Here is an 8904-nt window from a genome sequence, read left to right as displayed (position 1 = left end):
TCAGCTCTTGGAAGCAATGTTGATTTACACCACCTGAGAATCTGCAATGTCCACAAGACAACAATTAGACTCTTTCTCCCAAGCACTGAATAGTTCCTTCTACAGTGCTGTTGTATTATAATATGACTAGGAAATGTTGCAAATGGATCTAATTATTATTATAATCTTAACAATATAATCTTGAAGTCCTTGTCAAATGTTATTTCCAAGACATAGAGAGATGTCCTACAGGCAAAAGAATTAAAATAAATAGATTAAATAATTTCCTACTGGCGAGATATCCTAAAAAGCTAATAGGTTTAGATTCTGGATTGAATTCTGTAGCAAAGATATTTGATTTACTTGTCAAAATTTAAAGATCTTACAGTCCTCCATCAATCACTATGAACAAGATGGGTTAATTAGAAAATCCAAACTTAACAATTACAATTCAGACAATATTTTGGCAATGTGTATTAACTAGAGGTCAAGTAGGACTGTGCCTTCAGTCTAATATTGTGCATCTACTTAGTACCAGTCCATGTGCTCCACTCTTTCAGATAAACAGTTGTAATTCTGTTTTTTTAAAAAATGGTGACTTCCAGATCCAGTGAGCTCTGAAATCCTCCAAAATTTGGATGTCTGGCTTTTATTTGTGGCTGCTTGAGTAATGAATATTGAAACCATCAAAGGCAATGAATCCTTGTCTGCACTGAATGGATTTTCCCAATTCTCTCAGTCTGTTTTCACCTGTTTTTAGAAAACTTTCCCAATAATTCTTTATCAAAAATCCACTGTCTCTGTAAGAAAAGGTTCATAATTGCTTCAGTGTGAAGGGATCTTATGGTTTGAAGTATATCACTCTGGAAATAAGGACAGTCATTTAATTTGACCTTTACAATATTTGAATAATTTCCAGATGACTTCCAGACAACAACAGTGCCTCCTTGGAAGTAATTCCTGCCTGATAAAGGGAATCAAATTATTAAAAATGAAAAAAGAAAGAAAAATTCTCCAAGTGCATAAATAGTATCAAGCAGGTCAGTAGTATTCCAGTATGAGCCGACATCCCTTATCTTACATTACTTTGATAGTGCTGCCATCTGCTCCACTTAAAGGCTTTCAAGCCAAAAGAGAAGTAGGATTTTATTAGCAAATACTTTCTGCTAATGTACCATCTTCACTTCTGCTTGTGAGTCCTGTAAAAATATCACCTTTGATACCCTTTATCTTGCAGATGTTTCTCCAAGAGAGAGTCTTTGATGGTGCCAAAGAGACAGAGATTCCTGTGGAATCTGCTCTCTTCCCTGCCAGAGCACCTGAGGGGGAAGAGAAGGAAAACATCCACTCCTTTCTGTGCCATTGGGAGAGAGAAATGGTGAAAAGCAGAGGAAGAGTGGCCATGGGAGCTGTGGAGATGGACTCTGTCAGCTGTGAAGTCCTGCACAACCATCACTGATCTTGTCAGAGTGAGGATACTGTGATCTCTTATCAACAATGATTTAACACCTGCAAGATGTTTTTACAGCCCTGTAGAGCATTAACCACAAAACCTACTCCTGCTCAGTGCACAAAACCCTGCTGCCCAGAGGCAGATGAATCTTTGGACACCAACCATCACATCTGAGGTCCTGAAGACACATCTTGACTTTGTAAATGACCAGATACAATTCCAGACTACGAGTTCTTCTGAGCAACCAGGAATCTCAAAGCAGGATCCTTTTGCTGTCTTTGCTCCTGTCCATAGCTCCTAATCAGTGTTATAGTCACTCATATTTTTAGGAATGAGTAGCATTATGGATGAACTTTGCTGTTAGTGACAGTAGGTATTTGAACTCGGAGCCTTGCAGTGCCAAGGTTTAATTCCCCACTCCAAAAACCACTGTTAAGTCACTGTTTCTCTGCCTTGGGTGGTAAGTTATGCAGGAGTTTTCCTGTTTCTCAAGCATTTTACAAGGATATTGCACTGGAATCAGTGAGAAAGTCAGGTGTTTGAGATGCTGAACAGAAATATGGCTTGCTGCAGTTGACATGAAAGGAGAACAGGCAGCAAATTATGTCTGAAGGGTCCTTAATGAACAAATTAACTGAGGGACAATGTTGCTTTAACTACTCATTATACAAGAGGAAAAGTTAATCACTTGTGCACTTTCCGGCACAATTTTTAAAACAAATTATTTTTTAATCATAATAATTAGCATCTAACATAAATTAGATGTATTGTCTGTACGTCTTGGGGTGCTCTATGATGACAGTGTATTCCCTGATCCTCTGCTTTATGCCCCAAAATGGTTTCTGTATCCTTGAGGTGTGTCCAGAGCAGGGATGAGCCTTGCCCTTGCTGGTGCTTTTTTCCAAAGCCTCACTCCCCAGGTGTGTGGGCTGAGCTGTGGTTTGAGTTTTGTTAGCCCAGGTGAGAAGGTTTTCCTTTCCCTGGCCTTGGAGAAGCTGCAGCAGCAACCCTTGGGCAATCTTTCAAGGACAGCTTGTTTAGCCCAGGACCAGAGAGAGAAAATGGGACCTGCAGGAGAGGGGCAGGTCAGGACCAGCAGGAGAGAGAGAGGGGCTGCTCCATCCCGGCCCCAAACCTCGGGAAAGCTGAGCCTGGGACAGAGAACACAACAAGCTTCATCTGCTGCTGAAGAGGAGGGCAGTGCCAGAGGTTTTCATGTGTCTGCCTGAACTGCTGTGTGAAGCTCCTGCTTGTTTTCCACAGAGAGAAGTCCCCAATATCATGCCCCAATATGGCATGAGCTGGTATTTTTTCCCTGGCATTTTGGGTTTGTAAGAGCCTGAATGAGAGATGCAGGACTCCAGGTGGCTCTTCAAAATGCAGTTTATTGTATCCAAGATGTTACAGCAGTCCAGAGTCATGGGTGACAGAGCCTGTGCCTACAGCTGTCAGCTCCAGCTGCAGGCAGGCCTGGACACCCTTTGTTTTGGTTACAATGCATTATAGACTTTTCTTTGCTGAGCATCTTAATACAGAAGAACCAATCTATACCTTAACTTTTACCTATAGCCTATCATAACTACTGTAATTACCATATTGATGTTACTATTCTCCAGTCACTAAAAGTTAGTACATTACAGTTTAAGCTATAAGTTGTTTTTCATTTTCTTGCAGTGAAAAATTCTGAGACCTTTTTTCTACTTGCAACATTGGCAGACTTGTTTGCCTGTGGAATCTTTCTGCTTGGGAAAAACATCTTGTTTGAGGTGGGTTTATCCTTTGCTCTAAGCCATAAAAACCCCTTCTAACTAACATACCCTTTGCCTTCTTATTTATCCGGTAAAACTGGCTCAGCAATTCTCTTCTTCTATATCAAAACTTGCTTTCATTTTAATTTCTTCTTAAGATTCCACATTCAAAAATCTTTCTGCCAAGTATACATATCTGTGAGACTTTCCTGTCAAACTTTCATCCTTCCCAATAGGGGTTTTTGTTCCACTTTGTGTATGGGGGTAAGGTCTGACAGCTTCATACCTAGCGTTTATTTACTTTTTTTTTTGCCATGCCTTGTGGGCATTCTGTTTGTTAATAAACTGTTGTGGGTTTTTTTTCTCCACTTTCTTGCACTAGTATTTATTTCATGTTGGTAGAAAGAGATTGTGGAAACCCTTTTAAGAGGGTACAACTCATTCCAGAGTGTCCTCTCCTAAATTTTTCTATAAACTGAGACACTGTGGTAAATATTCTTACCCTCTAAATACTAATATGGGAATAGGCAGTGTGTAGTATGCTTGTCCAATTAGCATTTCCAAAGTCAAATACTCCAAATTATTTAATACAAAAAAAAGCCTTATTAATAATACAGTCAAAGTTGATACATGTACAAAACCACCTTCCTGGCATTGCCCCCTTGCCTGTGCTGCTGTCCTAAATCTCATGTCTCATTCCTCTTCATTCCACAGCTTCTCCCCTCAGCTTTCTCCCAGGGAAGGAGTGAAAGCTGCCTGGAGCTGCCAGCCCCTTCTCTGGCAGCATTCCCAGAGCAGGAGCTGGGCAAGGACACTCTGGGAACCCAGTTCAGCCCCTCTCAGTCCAGACACCCCTGGGAGCCACCCCTGGGATATCTCCCAGCAGGGACAAGTGTGAGACGCTTCCTGGGTGACAATGTAATATTATTAATTAAAAAAAAAAAATGAAGGGCAACTATTCTGTACTGACAAACTGACAAAACTGATGGAAAACAGTGTTTTAAAATAATATAGTCTACTGAAATAATTGACTTCCTTCTAATTCCTTTTTTGAGAAAATGAACATTACGCATATTCTCATAATGTATTTCATAAAAGATGAGTGATTTATGAAAGACCTGCCTGTGATGAAGAATTAAAAACATGCAGCCACAGATTCAGATCTTAATTGTATTCTTTGTGTTTCCTAGTAATTCAATAATAAATCTTTCATCTTTTAGTGGTATAAGCTAATGTTAACAGAAAAATCATTTGGTTTTCAATAAAGAGGTCAGCAACTCTTCTGTTTCATTTCAACACATCCTGCCATACACAAAATAGATAGCAACTATTTCTCACTTTTCTACAGGTCTCCAGCAGCAATCTCTCTAATTTCAATATTCAAATCTGAAAAGGGGCATTACTCATGCGTGAAAAGAACTCACCAAATAAACAATTCCTCTAATATTAAATATTCACCAGCTATACGATAATTTGGTCCGAGAAATATTAATTTCTTTCCTGTATTGTGAATTTAAACCTTGTTTTTTTCCTTGCAAGCCATTCCCATTGATTTGGCTATGAGACACCTGTTTTAGTTAGCTCAGCCCAGGGCAGGTACAAAATCATATTTATTGGGTAACAAACTGCATTCATCTTTGTGACATCAGTGGGGTGCAGCCTGAGAAGTGCAGCCTTCCCAAGACAAGGTCTGTGAATTCTGTGAATTCTGGGGAATGTAGCTCTACAGAAGCCAAGGGGCAGCAGGAGAGGCTCTGTGCCACGCACTGAGGCATGGCAGAGAGATTGTTGCAGAAGTGCTCTCACATGCATGCAAAAATTAAAATATTTCTCCTCCTGTCACGAGGTTCCTGGTAACTACACTGTTAGATGTGCCTGCCACTCAGCATCCCATTACTATTCCCTAACCAAACAAAAAAAATCCCCACTAATACAAACATTGGCTGCATCCAAGGGAAATAGTAGCAAACTGTTATTTGTTCTTTGAGTTAAAACCCCTCCTTTTGTTTAAATCTTTGAGCTGCTTTGCTTAGTCTCGGACAATTCAATAGCTATTTACATACTATTGATTTTCTTCTAAAGATAAAGTCATCAGGCCTTTGGAACACAGCCAGTTTTTCCAAACCTAGATGAATAGAAACAACTGCATAATTTTTAATGGTAGCTAGATTCCAACTCTGAGATTTTCTTCAGTTGTTGGATTGTAAGAATAAATGCTGAACAAACACTCATGTCTCATATCATTATATTTATTGTTCAGAATTGCTGGTCGATGTTTGCTTGCACATTAACTAATAGCACTGACTATTTCACTGCCCATACAATATTATAGTTAATAGCAATTTTGATGCCTTGCACCACAATAAAAATTGGCCTCAAAAAAAATCAATAGATTCCTTGTTTTGTATCAGGGAAGAGAGACAAACAGTAAATCATAAATTTTGAGTTGATCATTTAGTCTGACAACATGGTATTCAGGATTTCTTTGAATGATACTTATGATTCTGTGTAGAGTCAAATTCTAATCTGAAATGTATCTCTGAGTGCCTTTGCTGTTTCTGTCTGGGGACAAGCCACTGCAATAGCATCTCAATAGATTTTCTGAGGCAAAGTGTATAATACAAGCTTATAATACAATAATACCAGTTCTGCCTGGCTGGTGTTATTTGTGGATTGTTCCAGTTAGAGCAACATGAATTTGACTCATGGTACAACTTGAATAGGTTATCTGACTCTGGTTTGAAACAAACAGAATATATATACACAATAATAGAAAAGGGATTTACCTAATGAACCTCCCTAAATTTCAAATGTAAACATTCTGAGGTTCTCTCAGAGAAAGGACACTCACGAAGGAAAAAAACACATCCAGCAGCACAAATAACCAAGCAGTTATGGCATTCAGGCTATGACAGTAGTCTAAGATAAACACAGCAAAAGGGAGTGGCTTTTTGGAGGCTGTTTAGACTGAAAAATATTGCTGCTTTTAAGGGAAGAGTTCTCTCAGTTTTATCATGATGATCTGATACAGTGGGGTTTTTTTTGATTTTTCAAGCCCATTTTTCTTCAGAGCAGATATATAAGGATCCAGTATCAATGATGTTTTAGCATGACAAATTATCTTCATTCATACTCCTGGCAGAATAATCTCTTATCTTTTTCTATCTGAACCAATAATGGCTCAGCATAAGACTAAAGCATTGCTTACATTGTGCAGAGGTTTAATGCATCAAAAATTCAGCATGGATAATTGCAGAATACTCATGATTGTAAATCCCCTTAGAATCTCCTCATCAAGGACAGCGTCTCTCCTGCCTGTGTGTGTTTATGTCTACAATGGTGCTTTGCTTTAAACTCAATCTCTTTATTCCAGAATCATGTGCTGGAGTTTTCTACCAGCAAATAATAGCTGAAGTATAAATCTAGACCTGAAATACTACAGTCTTTGCTTTGCTGCATAGTTTTTGGTTTCTTTTTCTTTAATTTGCATATAATTTTTCACTACCTGGCCCTAAAATATTTGCAGAAACATCAGAGATAACTTGAGATGAACTGACCACAGCCCCCATCCCCCTGTACTGTGCAGGGGGAAGAGGTGAAGAATCAGGAAAAATTAAGCCTACAAAGGGTGGAGGGCTGCTTGGAAGGGGTTTTTAAGAATTGAGTTTACTCCTTATACTCCTACTATGATTTGATTGATAATAAACGAAACTATTTTCTCCAAGTTAAGTCTGTTTTGCCCCTGTTGGTAACTGGTGACACTCCCTGTCCTTAGCTTGACCCACAAGCCTTTTGCTGTATTTTTCACTCCTCTGTCCAGCTGAAAATGGGAGTGATAGAGTGGCTTTGGTGGGCACCTTATGTCCAGCCATGGTCAAATCCCCAGAACTAGTTACATTATTAACCTTCTTATTTCTTCATTTTTCTTTCAGATAGAAGACCATGGGCATCTTGGAATATCAAATTAATTTAAGAGAAATTACATACACGTTAACATTAAAAAAGTGTGCATAAAAGACACGCTCAAAAATCCAGGCACAAATAAAATTGAACAATGTGGGTCAAAGGACTGTAACGCTTTTTGTTTTAAATGTTGAGCTGTTACTGGTGAAAACAAGCATCACAGCAGGATGCAGATGAGGAGAAGGAATTGAATAACAAGTAATTTTGATGGAGAAATGTTAAATTATGAGGTTCAGGACAATGGACAAATGAGGTGTTAAAGCAGTGTTTGTGTAAGTGTCTTAGGTGATTTGGAGATTTATACGCAGAGAGAAGGAGACAATAAAAGGACACATGGATATGGAAATAACACAAGGGAAGAAGTAGGAATTATGTAGGAGAATGAAGTGCTAGGATATTGAGAGAGGGCAAAGAATGTGACAAATGGAATGACCAGAGACACGGCAGGTCCCTTTCTGCCTGTGGATTTCCTGAAGAGCACAGCACTGAGTGCCTGCACACTGGCCCCAGCTGTGTGGCAATTGTTGATGCTGTTTCTGAAGGCCCTGACTCGAGAATAGCAGTAAAACAGATTCTCATCACTGGTAAAACAGCTTTTGGTGAAGGCTTGAATCTCTTTGCCACACCAGTTTCTAATTGCCTCATTTCTATCACTTAGCCAACATTTCAAACATTTTGTCTCATCATTATTTCTTTAATACCATTGCCAGACTCACTAACTGGATGCTTTGAATACACCTCTACTTTGCCCTAAGGTTATTTTATTATACATTTACATTCTTCATCACAACTGATGAAGACAAGCAGAATTTTTAATCTTCACTCCTTTCATGGCATTTCTTTTGCACTCACGTCAAATAAACAAATTCATCATTTTGAATTTCACAACAGTCTGGCTCATGATTTCTTACTAATTTTCTTAACAAAAGGTATTGAATCATCAATTGCAATTGCTCAAGTTGTAATCAGATAAAATATGCTTTAGTTTGCTATTTCATCCTCACAAACACAAATAAAACAGGGAAATAATTTTCAGGAAAACATGTGCGGACCACTCCTATTACTCCTTACTAAATAGACTCTGAAATAAAAGCCACTTCCCTGATGATGTTCTCCAGACTTTTCACTTTATCCCCATGGTCCAGAATCTGGAACTACTAGGAAACAGCTGTGCTATCAAAGCATTCCTGTACAGAGGTCTCAAACACATCAAAAATACCAAACTGGAACTCAATGTTCAGGAAAATTATTCTGAGCAAGTACACCTCAAGCAACAGTCAAAAATGCATTTTTAATAGAAATGGAGGAATATTCCTATTTTAAAGGATCCAAAAAATTACAAAGAAGTCAGCAAAGTGGGAAGACAGAATGGGTAGTAAAAAGTCTCTAAGAAGGCACTGCATACTACTAGTAGCAACTGGACTTAAATAGAATGAAAATAAATAAATTAAAAAAAAAAAGAAATTTGTTCAATTATTAAGGACATCAATTTTATTTGAATGATATTAATTTTTTACCATAGGCTTCTGGTGATGGTGATTAGCAGCAATTCCTGTTACTCTGATGTGCAGGAAAATGTGTGTTTCTGAAATGCAAGCTGTACAGGGTTAAGGAATCTGGCTTCAAGGAGCCAATTACATGGGGGTTTTTTTGTTTGGGTTTTTTTTTTTTTTTTTCCTAATCCATGATGTCCAAAGCACTAAGTAATCAGGAAAAAAGAAAGAACTGGAATCAAATCAACTTTTTGGGACTATCAGTGCA

This window comes from Agelaius phoeniceus, chromosome 2, assembly GCF_051311805.1.
Source record: "Agelaius phoeniceus isolate bAgePho1 chromosome 2, bAgePho1.hap1, whole genome shotgun sequence".
NCBI classification, from domain to species: domain Eukaryota; kingdom Metazoa; phylum Chordata; class Aves; order Passeriformes; family Icteridae; genus Agelaius; species Agelaius phoeniceus.
Note: the sequence above shows the minus strand (reverse complement) of the source record.